The following is a 14499-nucleotide window of genomic DNA, read 5'->3' as shown; positions in this document are numbered from 1 at the left end:
TCATCCCCGAAATCTCTCAAAATTCGATTGTCTCCATTGACATATAATCCGAAGACTAATGAAACCCTACCGCGCGGGCTGAGGTTAAGGTCATCGGTGAAGGTAGAGAAAGCTAGCAAGGGAAAGGGAAAATAAAAAATAAAAGTGTATTTAATTCATATATTCCCCGAGCTTTGTCCATGACAGATTCAAAGGTGTACAGCAAGGGGGCTATCTATGCATCACGGTGTTTGACATTCAATCCTGTTGATTGTGAATTTAGTCATGGAAATATGGCAGAATTTAGAGTTTACGTTTATGTCAAGGGAAGATACACCGTTTCCAGCAAAGACACATAGGTAGGAAGGAATGCAGGTTATACGACTGCAATGACGTCCCGCAAGATAAAGGAAGCCCCTCAACTTCAGGCTCTTCTCCACGTCAGCCATCTTTTAAACCAAGCAGCAGCAGGGGTGAAATGTCCACACACACAGCACCAGCAAAGCCACCTAGAGCCTGCTGTGTCAACGTAATAAAGAAACTCTTTTACGCGAGTTCGGTCAAATTTACTCAGCGCCGCGCGCAAAGATGTTCAACACACCTGTGCCGGGTAATGTGTATACAAAAACTAACCCAATGACTGGCGTAATTGACGCGGGAAGGGTTTCTTTACACCTTTGGCATTTAACTTAAATGCAGGTGAATTAGACGTGGCGTCCTACACTGCGAGGGGAAGTGAGGGGGAGCGCTTTTACCTAAGGTTTTTCCTTGATACTTCTGTCTCTCGCTTAATGCGTCACACAAAGCAAGTCTTCCATCTTACTTTATTCAATACGAGCTTCCACTGAGGTTCCACCTTTAAAACAGGCGACGGTTCCCCCCCACACAGATGTTCCAATTTTGCAGTCAAATCCTGATAAATCATCTGCTGTTGTTGTGGCCCACACGAAAAATTAATGGTAACGCGCAAAATACACTGGAGGCTGGTCATTTAGAATTGCAGAAAAAGTCCAGATATGAGGTAGCGAGCGTGTCCAGTGACCCCAGTTAGTTCATATTTCAAAACGCTGATATTTGCTGGAATGGAATACAGAAGAGTTTAGGCCAAAGGCCAAGCACTGGGACCTATATGATGAGGTCATTCAGCTCTGGAAAGGGAATTGAGAGCAGGTAGGTTTGCAAGGTGTAACAGGAGGAAAACCTCGCAGTTCCACTGAAATGATTGTTAGGAGAGGGTGGATAGCAAGTTGGAAGAAAGATACATTAAAAGGAATGAAAGGGGTTGCAACTAGGGGCCGAAGGGACGCTGCAAAGAACCTTTAGTAATGCCTGCAGTGCACCCCGTGAGGTGCACTGACAGCACTATACCCCTGCAGAGACTGATATTTGGTGTGTCAACTCTTAAAAATTGGTATGAGTTTCTCCTGACACGTACAACAGCTGGCTCTGAAACTGGCCGGAGGGACGGAGGACTAGAAAGAGCAAAAGTATATAAACTCATTTGCCAAACGCAGTTGCATTAGTTGCAACTAATGATCCAGTTCTACAAAGAGCAACTCACACCTACCCAAAACAGAGAGTCGGTCCCCAAATGCTGGCTGGCTGTCTGAGGCAAACAAGAGGCCTGTGAGTCACACATTTAAAGCAGAGAAGTCTCACAATCTACCTCTTGATTTCAGTCAATTGCGTCGTTCCAAAACGCAGCCGCGTTTTGTCATCACCTACAAGACTTGAGACATCAGAGATTCTGTAATCTCTATCATTCTAATTGATGAAATAACATTTTCTGATACCTGAGCAGTCAGTAACAAGCTAGGGGTAATTTCAGAGTTTCAGGGACGGGGGGGATTGTGACCAAGGATTTTAATTTTCTGTAAAAGGAAACTATTGTGCCGGCTTTGTCTGTCCGTCCGCACTTTATTCTGCCCGCCCTCAGGCCTTAAAAACTACTGAGGCTAGAAGGCTGCAAACTGCTATGTTGATCATCCACCCTCCAATCATCAAACATACCAAATTCCAGCCCTCTAGCCTCAGTAGTTTTTATTTTACTTCAGGTTAAAGTTAGCCTTAATCGTACATCTGGCAACGATACAGGCCAGGCCACCACCTGGCCGTCGTTAAAGTTTCACGGGCCGCGGCTCATACAGCATTATACCGAGACCACCGAAAGATAGATCTATTTTCGGTGGCCTTGATTATACGCTGTACAGAAAACTCGATTGCGCCAAAGAAACTTCGGTGCACTTTTTACTTGTTTAGTTATGTACTCAATGTGCCGTAGGCTACCAACCGAACTGTCAGTATCAGTGGCAAGAATTTCTTTTTATTGTTTCAAGAAATTGTAAACAAAGTTTGTAATTTCACTGTAAAGAGAGATACAATACGATTAATGAATACTATATCAGTTTACCACATTAGTTCTTAACCTATATATTACCACGCCCCCTCTGAGAGTTGGTCCTTCCCTCCACGCCCCCCTTACACCAGTGAGTAAAATTCTCTCCCAGATTTAAAGGAAAATAAAAATTTAAAAAAAGAGAAAGAGAAGGGGTGTTTTTATTCATTTGGGAATGAATTAGTGAGATACTTGACGCTGCTTCGACTCTTATTACGACAATAACGAATATAACTAGAGAAATTTTAATTCTTCCCCAGGGCTCGCGCCCCCCCTGGAAATTGCTGGCGCCCCCAGGTTAAGAACCACTGTTATACCACGAGTATTACCATCGAACATAAAAACATGAGTAAGACTCACTTTCGATCAGTTTTCAATCTGCGACAAGAATTTCTTTGACTGTTTCATTATATTGCAAACAGAGATGCAATACGATTACGTAATTCTGCCTCAGTTTATCACGAGTATATTGCCATCGAACACAAAAACACGAGCGAGACTCACTTTCGATCAGTGTTCGCTCCCCCTTCTCCGCACCCAACCCCATAACAATAATTGGACTTAGGTAAACTTGATAATGACGTCTGCTGATTGGCTGGCGCTCATCATGGCACCCAATTAGGCACCGCTGCTACCCCCTTCCTTCCCCCCTCCCCCTCCCCAAACCATAACCTACCCAAGGCCCGCTTCTTCCCAAACACCCCTCCCCCACCCCACACTCTCTCGCTCTCTCTCTCTCTCTCTCTCTCTCTCTCTCTCTCTCTCTCTCTCTCTCTCTCAGACCTTCCCAGTAATGGGTCTTCCGGCAGTTGCCGAAAAGCAGGTGGATGGTGGAGGTATGGGAAAGTTGGGGAAGGGGGGGAGGGGCAGGGGAAGGCGTTGTACCAGAGAGAGGTGAAAGAAGAACCTGCCAAGGACAAATCGAAAATGGTGATAATGATGTATTCAAACATAAATGTGTACCACTGTAAATTACAGTGGTATACACTTCTGGATGAAGTGTTCCAAGTGCCTGGTTATTACGCTTACGATTCATAAATTTCAAAAGTTACCTCACTACAGCCAGAAACCTGAACTCTCATAACAAAAAATTATATACGACTGAGTACTCTAAAGGCAACACTGAAACCCGCAAAAAATTATTAGGAATGTGAGGTATCGAAATATACTAGTTTATCAAAATAATTGTGAGGTATCAGTGTGTATATATATAAGTACCTGGTTATCACGCTTACCAATCATTGAATTCAAAACTTACCTCACTACAGTCAGATACCTGAACTCGCATAACAAAAGAAAATATAAAATAAATAAGACTGAGTACTCTAAAAGCAACAGTGGAATCCGCAATAAATTATCGGCAATGTGAGCCATCAAAATACACTAAAGTTCATCAAAATAATTGTGAGGCATCAATATATATATACTAAAGTTAACCAAAGAGCATCACTCCATCAGACACCTGCATCTTTACCCCCTCGATTCGAGTCACTTCAACAAAACTGAGAGAACGAAACAAAATACATTCTGACGCTGATTTAAACACACCCAGAGAGGTTAGCAACGGCGGTCGTTCGATCAATTCTGACGCCACTACAATGGATGCTCTGATCATTTCCCACCCTTCTTAAAACCTCAAAAGAATAACTTTTATTTTCCAACCAGATTCGCTGAACAGCAGAAGCACCAATATGCAGCAATTGTTTTGCCTTGCTGTCGAACTTTTCATAAGTTCCAGAGGTCCTTTATTCCTCCTCACACGGTTGGACTGTGGAACAGCCTCCCTTCAGAGGATGTCTTGCAATTGGAACTTCTTCGGAAGTTCAAGCGAAGGTGCAATGCGTTTCTACCCTAATGCCTTTCTTCTTGCATTTCAATACGTTCTTTATCTATTTGTTAATTTACTCATTTGTGTATTTTTTTAGTAAGTGGGATCTCTTCTTTCTCTATTTCCCTTTACCTGCTCTTACTTCTTCCTGATGAACACCTTAATATTCTTTGGAAGCTTGAACTTCAAGTCAGTGGCCCCTGTGGTGGGCTTGTTCCATATGAATAGGGTTCATCTTCTGAATAATAATAATAATAATAATAATAATAATAATAATAATAATAATAATAATAATAATAATAATAATAATAATAATAATAATGAGAAACAAATCCAAAGTTATGTATATGTACATATATTTAAAGATGAAACTGTAAGTTTTATCTTTATATATATATATATATATATATATATATATATATATATATATATATATATATATATATATATATATATATATACATACATACATACATACATAACTGTGGATTTGTTTCTCCATTTTAAGACTTATGCTGCTATGAGTATTTTAATAATAATAATAATAATAATAATAATAATAATAATAATAATAATAATAATAATAATAACCCGTAACCCCCACACTAAAAAAACCATCCAGTCGAATAGGATGACTGTGATAGACAAAAGAAAAAATAAAATAATAATAATCAAAATAATAATATTCTTTAGAAGCTTGAATTTCAAGTCAATGGCCCCTGTGGTGGGCTTGTTCAATATGAACAGGGTTCATCTTCTGAATAATAATAATAATAATAATAATAATAATAATAATAATAATAATAATAATAATAATAATAATAATAATAATAATAAAATCATTGAAAAATGTCTTAAGTGGATGTCATCTCTATCAAGGTGGCGTGCAGAAACTTATTGCACGCTATGCCAAGGTCAATAATCTCTCAGTCCTTTAAAAACAAATATCGTAATATATGGCTTCGGTTACATAACCTACACAGTCGGAGAGCTGCGAAACCTTCCTAAACTCTTCTTCACATCTAAAAGTCTCAGTTCGTATTGTGAATGATCATATAAACAAGTAAAAAATGCTCCGAAGTTTCTTCGGCGCAATCAAGTTTTCTGTACAGCCATTACAGCGTATAATCATGGCCACCGAAAATAGATCTATCTTTCAATGGTCTCGGTATAATGCTGTATGAGCCATGGCCTATGAAACTTTAACCATGGCACGGTGGTGGCATGTCCTATATCGTTGCCAGAAGCACAATTAAGGCTAACTTCCGCCTTAAATAAAATAAAAACTAATGAGGCTAGAGGGCTAGAATTTGGTATGTTTGGTGATCGGAGGGTGGATGATCAACATGCCAATTTGCAGCCCTCTAGCCTCCTCAGTAGTTTTAAAGATCTGAGGGCGGACAGAAAAAGCGCGGACGGACAGACAAATCCGGCACAATAGTTTTCTTTTACAGAAAACTAACACTAATTCTTTCCAGAGGCCTTTTCAGAGGCCTTTTCAGGACCACCAACGGCATATTTTCCAAAATCCTCTTTGCAAACGGAACAAGGAACCATATTCACACTCGAATTTGGGGAACGGAAAACCCCTCCCCCCCCCCACAATATATTTTGTTGGTGTTCCGGGAGCTATTCCCCACACTGTTTCCGTACTGCACAAAGACGAAATGGCTCCCCTGAGACCACACTTCCTTCCTCTTCTTCTTCTTCAAACGAACAATCAACGTAATAGCACCTGTATATTTATCCTCTTCAAAACAAGAAAGCTTAGTAATCATCGATTTTTTTAGTTTTCTATAAAATAAATTATTGTGCCGGCTTTGTCTGTCCATCCGCACTTTATTCTGTCCGCACTTTATCTGTCCGCCCTCAGATCTTAAAAACTACTGAGGCTACAGGGCTGCATATCGGTATGTTGATCATCCACCCTCCAATCATCAAACATACCAAAATGCAGCCCTCTAGCCTAAGTAGTTTTTATTTTACCTAAGGTTAAAGTTAGCCCTAATCGTGCTTCTGGCAACGATATAGGAAAGGCCACCACAGGGCGGTGGTTGAAGTTTCATGGGCCGCGGCTCATACAGCATTATACCGACACCATCGAGAGATAGATCTATTTTTGGTAGCCTTGATTATACGCTGTAGCGGCTGTACAGAAAGCTCGATTGCGCCGAAGTAATTTCTGTGAATTTTTTACTTGTTTTATGCGAATTTCAGTGACACAGACAACTTGACGCTTACCTAACATGACACTTGCCTCGGGAGTCACTCATTCCATCTAGAAAATATCCATGGCATATGAAAAAATAATACAGATACGTTTATAAAAATTATTAAGGGAACAATCTGGCTCAACTTCTCTAATTGTTCACCCAGGTTCAATATTCCTTAACATCCTGACCAAACATTTATATGAATGTGCAAAACAAGAAATCACTCATTGGACTTTCCGTATCAACAGGCAACATCACCAACATGCATCAGAATTCCTTTTTTTTTTTTTTTGTTAGAAGAAGAAATATAGAACATTTATATGAATATGCAAAAAGGAAATTACTCGTGACGCTTTTCATATCAACAGCCAACATCACCAACATGCATCAGAATTCCTTGTTTTTTTTTGTTAGAAGAAGAAATACAGAATTTAGGCCAAGGGCCAAACCCTGGCACCTGTAAGGTCATTCAGCACTGATAGGGAAACTGAGAGTAAAAGGTTTGAAAGGTGTAACAGGAGGAAAACCTCACCGTTGCACTATGAATCAATTGTTAGGATTGGTTGAATACCAACATGGAAGAATGAACATGAACGGAGGTACAGTAAAAGGAATGAAAGGGGTTGCAGCTAGGGGCCTAAGGAAGGGACGCTCTGCAAAGAACCTTGTAAGTAATGCCTACAGTCCCCCCTCACGAGGTGCACTGACGGTACTATTCCCCTCCCCACCAAGGGTTTAAAAAGCCCTATAAACTCTGCAGTTTATTCTTGAATTTTTCGTCCCCTCTGAGAAGCACCGAAGTTAAATACAGACGACTCAAAAAATTTAAACGCCCGAGATTGGACGAGATTGTAATCAGCTTGTCACTGATTACTTTTATTTTCCATCTTTGATGTTCAATCATCTGTAAGTGTCCCCTGAAAAAACAGCGCTGAGAGAGAGAGAGAGAGAGAGAGAGAGAGAGAGAGAGAGAGAGAGGGGTGGGGGATCTTGATCAGTTTTACCTTACGAAAATGAAATAAAAATTAAATCATTACAATAATGCTACATGAGAGAGAGAGAGAGAGAGAGAGAGAGAGAGAGAGAGAGAGAGAGAGAGAGAGAGAGAGAGAGAGAGAGGGGGGAACCTTGATCAGTTTTGCCTTACGAAAATGAAATAAAAATTAAATCATTACAATAATGCTACATGATAGAGAGAGAGAGAGAGAGAGAGAGGACTGGAGAATTAATAACTTTAATACAACCTATTTATAAAAAGGAAGAAGATTCAAATGAGAGCAGTTTACTATAACTAAGAAGATTACTAACGGCATGAAAGGCGTAGCTCTGAGAGAGAGAGAGAGAGAGAGAGAGAGAGAGAGAGAGAGAGAGAGAGAGAGAGAGAGAGAGAGAAAGTTTGCTTAACACATAGGTCAAGAACATAAAACCTAAGTAAAACGTACTCTGGCAAAATTAAATATATCACGTGTTGACAGATGCCTATTAATAAGAGAGAGAGAGAGAGAGAGAGAGAGAGAGAGAGAGAGAGAGAGAGAGAGAGAGAGAGAGATGACGAATGCCTGGGAAACAAGGTCACGCAGAGAAGGGCAGCTTCTTGGATGCCATCTTTCAAGACAACGACCAATTTCCTGGGGCGATGGTAATCCCTTTTGACCCTGGCACCCTAAAACCCACGGTCAGTCTAAGGAACCCCTTCATTTCCGGAATTACAGTCTCCTCTTGCCCTCCTGCGCAATGAATGGAAACGGCCACGTAATGAAATTAGATGGCAGCATAACTCACAGCAGACTAACCCTTCTTCTTCTTCTTCTTCTTCTTCTTCTTCTTCTTCGCCCGGGACCTCTACGATGAGGTCATTCAAAGCTGAAACTGAATTGATGTGAGTAAAGAAGGGTTTGAAAGGTGTAACTGGTGGAAGGCCTCGCAGTTGCACTATGAAACAATTAGGAGAGGATGGACAGCAAGATGGATGGACAGCAAGATGGAAGAAAGATAACATGAATGGAGGTACAGTAAAAGGAATGAAAGGGGTTGCAGCTAGGGGCCGAAGGGACGCCGCAAAGATCCTTAAGTAATCCCTACAGCGAATCGAATGAAGGCACGGGAAGGCCACCATGCACATACAATGCTATCTAGACCCTAGACACAATTCCCCTACCATTTGGCAAGCAGTGAAGACAACAATTTCATATCTCTTCTCCACCATAATCCGGATGGCTAGTCGGAAAATGGACGAAGCAAAAATAAACGATAATTACCCAGAAGAGAAGAACTGCTTAATTCTAAAATCGCTGCAATCACAGCTCTAAATGTTGTCGCTCGGCTAGCATCATTAAAAATAAAAAAAACAGTTAAAACTCTCGAACTCTTGAGCATTCATTAAAAATTCTAAAGAACCAGACTATTTCATAGAAGATACGCGACAGTTCACATCATCTACCGAATCAGACCAATCACTGATAACGCTGACTGCTCTTCTTCCCTTCAAGACACTGCAGTAATAATAATAACATTCTCTGGAAGCTTGTATTTCAGGTCAGTGGCCCCTTTGGTGGGCTTGTTCCATATGAATAGGGTTCATCTTCATAATAATAATAATAATAATAATAATAATAATAATAATAATAATAATAATAATAATGTCAATGGCCCCGGTGGGTTTGTTCCATATGAATAGGGTTCGTCTTCTGAATAATAATAATAATAATAATAATAATAATAATAATAATAATAATAATAATAATAATAATAATAATAATAATAGTCTTTGGAAGCTTGTACTTCAAGTCAATGGCCCTGTGGTGGGCTTGTTCCATATGAATAAGGTTCTTCATCTTCTGAATAATAATAATAATAATAATAATAATAATAATAATAATAATAATAATAATAATAATGTCAATGGCCCAGGGGGGTTTGTTCATATGAATAGGGTTCGTCTTCTAAATAATAATAATAATAATAATAATAATAATAATAATAATAATAATAATAATAATAATAATAATAATTACTGTGCTTACCGAAATTCTGCCTCAAGGCAAGACCACGAAACTATTAATGAATCAACCCGGTATCATTAAAGCAATACTTATAACATCCAAGCCTGAGAAAAGAACAGAATATAGAATTGAGGCCAAAGACCAAGCTCTGGCACCTATGAGGTCATTCAGCGCTGAAACGGAAACTGACTGCGAGAGGGTCTGAAAGGTGTAACAATTGTTAGGAGAGGGTTGAGGAAAGTAAGATGGAAGAACGAGAATATGAACGGAGGTATAGTAAAGGGAATGAGAGGGATTGCAGCTAGGGGCAGAATGGACGCTGCAAAGAACCTTAAGCAGTGCCTACAGTGCACCACATGAGGTGCACTGACGGCATTACCCACCTACGGGAATCCGAGCTCGAGGAAATGAGTTCAAACTACCTAAAGCCAAAGAAGCAAGGTACGTTGGCCTTCCTCCTCCTCCTCCTCCTCCTCCTCCTCCTCCTCCTCCTCCTCCTCCTCCTCCTCCTCCTCCTCCTCCTGGGAGTGGCAAAACAGCGGAAGAAGGCGAGAGAAGCACCAGCTTTAGTTTCGCCTCCTCCTCCTCCTCCTCCTCCTCCTCCTCCTCCTCCTCCTCCTCCTCCTCCTCCTCCTCCTCCTCCTCCTCCTCCTCCTCCTCCTCCTCCTCCTCCTTCCCATCCCAAGTCCCCTCGCTTCCCCGTCCCCGTCCCTTTCCAGCTCCCAGTCGCCCCCCACCCCTCCACCTCTTCCAAGCACAATCAAGCACACACACACAACGCAGCAACTCCGACGGAAGTCGAAGGCCATCAGAGTAAGCGAGAGACAACTCCATCGTTTGTGGCCACTTACCTCAGTCCATGCTTTCAAACGCCGTGGTTCTGTTTCCCCCCACCCCGTGACATCTCGAATGCACCCTTCTTCCGCAAGCACAAGCACAAACACAAGCGCAGGCACACTCACTCACTCACTCACTCACTGACCCGCCCGTCATACATGCACGGGTCAATATGTACTATTAGCACATTCGCAGACAGTAGTGATTGAGGGATGTCAGCTTTATTCTGTATTTTAAGCAGGCGTCAAATCACCTGTCTGTGGGATACAATGTATATTTTAATTATCACAGTTAAGGCCACTTTTTATCTTAAGTTTGCCTGTGGGATACAATGTTTATTTTAATTATCACAGGTAAGGCCATTTTTTTATCTTAAGTTTGATTGTGGGATACAATGTTTATTTTAATTATCACAGGTAATGCCATTTTTTTTTTATCTTAAGTTTGCCTGTGGGACACAGTGTATATTTTAATTATCACAGGCAAGGTCATTTTTTTTTAATCTTAAGTTTGCCTGTGGGATACAATGTATATTTTAATTATCACAGGTAAGGCCATTTTATTTAAGTTTGCCTGTGTGATACAATGTATATTTTAATTGTCACAGGTAAGGCCATTTTTTTCTTGAGTTATTGCGTTATGGAAAAGGTCATATCTCTAAATAAAAAAAATATATATATAAAGTATAGATAGATAAATACTTATATATATATATATACACACACATACACGCAGCACTTTTTCTTCACTTACCATCCTAATCTAATACAATCCTACACCAAAAAAAAAAAAAATAATTTACCCAAACCAAAATTACTGAGAAACGATCATAACAACTTCACCAGAGCAACAATCCTAAAAAAAAAAAAAAAAAAAAAGACGCAACAAGCGCCAGAAGTAAAAGAAAGCAAATAAACTGCGAGGCGAATAAGAACATGAATTAGTTATAATTTTCCAAAGCGTCAGCCTGAACGCGGCTGACTCCAAACAATGGGAGTGACCGCAGCTTCCGCATTTAATGTCAAGGGCCCTTTTTTATGTTTTTTTTAATGGCTTGCGTTTACGTGAATTTATGTTAATTGGAAAATCCTTCTTGATATAATTTATGGTAAACCAAATAGTTTTTTTGATTGATGGAGAGGATTTTCAATTTCTAGCACTTGCAATCTTGTAGAAATCTGCAGCCCCGAATATTTTTTTGATGGAAAGAATTTCCAATTTCCAACATTTAAGTCTTGTAGAAATATGCAGCCCCATATAGTTTTTTTAATGGAAATAATTTCCAATTTCAAACACTTCCAATCTTGTAGAAATCTGCTGCCCCAAATATTTTTTTGATAGATGGAAAGGATTTCCAATTTCTAACACTTAAGTCTTGTAGAAATCTGATTCCCAAATAGTTTTTATGATGGAAATAACTTCCAATTTCTAACGCTTCTAGTCTTGTAGAAATATGCAGCCCCAAATAGTTTTTTGATGGAAAATATTTCCAATTTCTAGCACTTCCAATCTTGTAGAAATATGCAGCCAAAAATACTTTTTTTGATAGATGGAAATAACTTCCAATTTCTAACACTTCCAATCTTGTAGAAATCTGCAGCCCAAAATACTTTTTTCGATACATGGAAATAATTTCCAATTTCTAACACTTCCAATCTTGCCTAAAATCTGCAGCCGCACAATGTATCAAAAACATGCCTGAAGTGTGACGGATGAGGAGGACATGTGGTATCTCCTCATTAAGGAAACACACACACAATGTCTGTCAGTCAACTTGACTGACGTTTCAATAAAAGAACAAAACTTGAATGTATCTCAGCAACACCTGAGACCGGATGTGACGTTCCGAAAATATGACGCGAATACTTCCAGGGAGGAATTTAATTCTGTCCCTTTGCGATATGCTAATAAGGTTTTCCCCATAAAGGATGTTGGATACAAGCGGTGTACTATACAAATATGAGAATACCTTAGTTTTTCCCCCAGTCAACATTCAATGAGAGAGAGAGAGAGAGAGAGAGAGAGAGAGAGAGAGAGAGAGAGAGAGAGAGAGAGAAAGAAAGAGAGAACATTCACATAGAGAGAAAGCGAGAGAGAGAGAAGATTCACTTAGAGAAAGAGAGAAGATTCATTTAGAGAGAGAGAGAGAGAGAGAGAGAGAGAGAGAGAGAGAGAGAGAGAGAGAGAGAGAGAGAGAGAACATTCACTTAGAGGGAGCGAGAACATTCACTGAGAGAGAAAGAGAGAGAAGATTCACATAGAGAGAGGAAGAGAAAAGATTCATTTAGAGAGAGAGGGGGGAGAGAGAATATTCACATAGAGAGAAGATTCACTTAGAGAGAGAAAGAGAACATTCACTTAGAGAGAGAGAGAGAGAGAGAGAGAGAGAGAAAGAGAGAGAAGATTCACATAGAGAGAGAAAGAGAAAAGATTCATTTAGAGAGAGAGAGGGGGGGGAGGGAATATTCACATAGAGAGAGAGAAGATTCACTTAGAGAGAGAAAGAGAACATTCACTTAGAGAGAGAGAGAGAGAGAGAGAGAGGGAGAGGCTGAGGACGAATGTAACCTTCGTACCTGGTTCCATCTGCCAGGAATTTATTTCATGCATTTCAAACATCTATGTCCTTGTATTACTTATATCTGAGCATTATACACGAGATTTTGCCAAACTCAGTGCTTGGGAATTCTAAGGGGAACGATTTCAATTTATTCCAAATGTGTCTTCATCTTCCCAGGAGCAGCTAGAGGTTCCAACAACACAGGCCACCACCGGGCCGCAGTGAGAATTTCATGGGCCCCGGCTGAGAGTTTCATACAGCATTGTACGCTGTACAGAAAACTCGACTGCGTTACAATTTCTGTCAAAACTAAAAATCTAAAATAAAAATATTAAAGAAAAACAATTTTTTTTTAACACGCTTTTATTAAAATGCACTAAAAAGTATACAATAATTTTTTGAGATACCAGGATTTTCTTACAATTAGTCATGTCTACAAAAATACAAGCGTGGGCCCCAAACATGGAAGGAGATGTTAAAAGAAATAAAAACATGATTAATTGTAAGAAAATCCTGGTGTCTTAAAAAATTATTTTTTTACTTTTTAGTGCATTTTAATAAAAGCATCTTTAAAAAAAAAATTTTTACAATTTTTTTATTTTATACTTTTAAGTTTTGACAGAAATTGTAACACAATCGAGTTTTCTGTACAGCGTCTAATGCCGTATGAAACTCTCAGCCACGGCCCGGTGGTGGCCTCTGTTGTTGGCACCAATAGCGGTGCCAGACGCACGATCATGGCTAATTTCAACCTTGAATAAAATTTAAAAACTACTGAGGCTAGAGGGCTGTAATTTGGTATGTTGGATGATTGGAGGGTGGATGCTTAGCCACTTTCTGTGCTGAACCTTCAATCATTGCCAATTTCCTTTCGCAGTTTTAAATCCGCTTGAATAATAATAATAATAATAATAATAATAATAATAATAATAATAATAATAATAATAATAATAACATGAGTCACTAAAATGGTGAAGAAATCCAAGGTGGTGCAAATGTAAAATATACATTAGAAATATATATTTACATTTGTGTATATTTTTCTAATATACAGTCACATTTACACCACTTGCGGATGTCTTCACCAATAATAATAATAATAATAATAATAATAATAAAAAGCAGTAGTTCATCTGGAGCAGGACTGGTATAAAGTTCTGAATGGCTAAACCTTTCCGAAAGGGAGAAGCCATTCTTCCTGTCTTCCAGCCGAACGTATGCAGAAGTTTCCTGGAAAGCGGACCGTTCATGTGAAACATGGCCGCGTTCTTTAAGGCTTCCACAGTTATTATTACTATTGTTGTTCAGAAGATGAAACCTATTCATATGGAACAAGCCCACCACAGGGGCCACTGACTTGAAATTCAAGCTTCCACAGAATATGGTGCCCATTAGAAGTAAGTAAAAAGGGGAGGTAAAAGGAAATATAGAAAGAAGAGATCTCACTTATTAAAAAAGAAAAAAAAATGAATTACTAAATTAATAAATACATAAAAATATATTAAAATACAAGGAGAATTGTATTAGGGAATGCACTGCATCTTATCTTGAACTTCTGAAGAAGTTCCAATTGCACGACATTTTATTTAGGGGGGCCCATTTGCAGTATCTGCAAAATCAGCAGTAAGGCCAGGGAAAGCTGCAGTATCTACCATTATTCTAAGTTTTGTATTTTTGCAGACACT

General features: G+C 39.3%; 1 protein-coding gene across 11 annotated transcripts in view; it reads right to left on the bottom strand.

The window, feature by feature from the left end:
• The window catches only part of LOC136843961 (protein kinase C, brain isozyme-like), a 576940-nt gene that overhangs the window by 374374 nt on the left and 188067 nt on the right, over positions 1-14499 (bottom strand). The gene's annotated exons all lie outside the window — the stretch shown is intronic.

The sequence above is a fragment of the Macrobrachium rosenbergii genome, chromosome 12 (genome assembly GCF_040412425.1).
Source record: "Macrobrachium rosenbergii isolate ZJJX-2024 chromosome 12, ASM4041242v1, whole genome shotgun sequence".
NCBI classification, from domain to species: Eukaryota; Metazoa; Arthropoda; class Malacostraca; order Decapoda; family Palaemonidae; genus Macrobrachium; species Macrobrachium rosenbergii.
This window is presented reverse-complemented; position numbering and strand designations above follow the sequence as displayed.